Genomic DNA, 1,511 nt, shown 5'->3' on the forward strand with positions numbered 1-1,511 from the left:
TATATATATATATATATATATATATGAATTTCATGTTGGAATGGCTCAACATAAGGAAATTCTATATATGGGTCTATTATTTGCATTCTAAAATTCGATTATGATTACGACATCCTTTTTCATAATATGAAATTATGAGAACTTGGCAAATAGAAATATTGTAGAAAAAGGATTGGTCTAGTATCATGTCTTTATGTGAGACATCATGAATCGTGTCCCATATGCTTCGGATATAGGATCGATTGCATGTGCTATAATATTCATCCTTTCTAGAATTTTTCAAATGCCCGGGGCATTAAGAAGGAAAAAAGGTCTAGAATTGGATATGACTAAAAGGATTAAGCAATTGTTGAGGACAATCTAAGGTTTACCAAAGATTGGTTGCTTAGGGACAGTTGGAAGTACATTGTTAATTGTTGAAAGGACCATAATGACATAATCTGTAAGGAGGCAACTCTTGTTCAGAAGTGATAGTCAAAATGAAATATGGAAATGTTTCAAATTTAGAAATTATTCAATCTATGTAAGATTAGGAAACTTAATGCAAGAAGGATGTTTCCAAGGAGTTGATCTCCTTTGGAATGCTCTGTAATGTTTGTTGTCAAGTCTTTGTGAGTTTGTGCATAATCATTACAAGAGGATCAATGCATATCAGTTTAGAATATAATAGATTTCGGAAAATGATAGGAATTTAGAATTCTTACATTTTCGATAAGGATTTGGGATTGTGAATCATTGAAGTTATGTTCAATCGATATAATTCACAAAGTAAAGATCATAGATAAACTTAGTATGCATACTTGGTCTATGGCATGAGTATTGTTTAGAAAAAAACATAGTGTACATGCTTGGAGCATGGGACAACTAGTGTTTTTAATTCAAGTATAAAGTTGATAAAACCGAAACAATGAATAATGACTAATCAGTATGGTGATAAATAAAAGTGGTCTATTTATTTTCATAGGGTTTGATACCATATTTGATTCATTTATTCTTGTGTTTCATTTTGCATGTTTTGACTTCCAGAATAAACTAGCTCACTCTTCTCGAATGACTAAGTTATTCAAACCATCCACAGTCGATAATACGTTGGAAGTAGGTATTAAGGCAAGACTGTCATGAATTGGGTTTGTTGATGTCCAAGGTATGGGACATAGCCAAGAGGTGCTACAACATTCATGAGTGATCCTAAGTTCTGAGTATTGGATTCAACCCACACTTATTTGAATCACTTCATGGATTTTATCACGAGTAATCATGAGATGATAATATCTTATATTCTTCAAACCTGGAGATATGAGTTGTTACTATATGTTGGTTATACATTGATTCCACGAAAACGCATTGGTAACTCAATGTTATAAAACGTGCCTTTGTGTAAGATTCAACAAGCAATAGAACAAACCATATGATTCGAAGTTTATCCACTCCTTTTACCTTCGGGATAAAAGCGATATCTGTAGGCCCCTCGATAATTTGGTGATGACAAATATAAGTGCTCGGTCGGGCCT

The sequence above is a fragment of the Lactuca serriola genome, chromosome 3 (assembly GCF_051521515.1).
Source record: "Lactuca serriola cultivar US96UC23 chromosome 3, Lser_US96UC23_V15, whole genome shotgun sequence".
In the NCBI taxonomy this organism is placed as follows: Eukaryota; Viridiplantae; Streptophyta; class Magnoliopsida; order Asterales; family Asteraceae; genus Lactuca; species Lactuca serriola.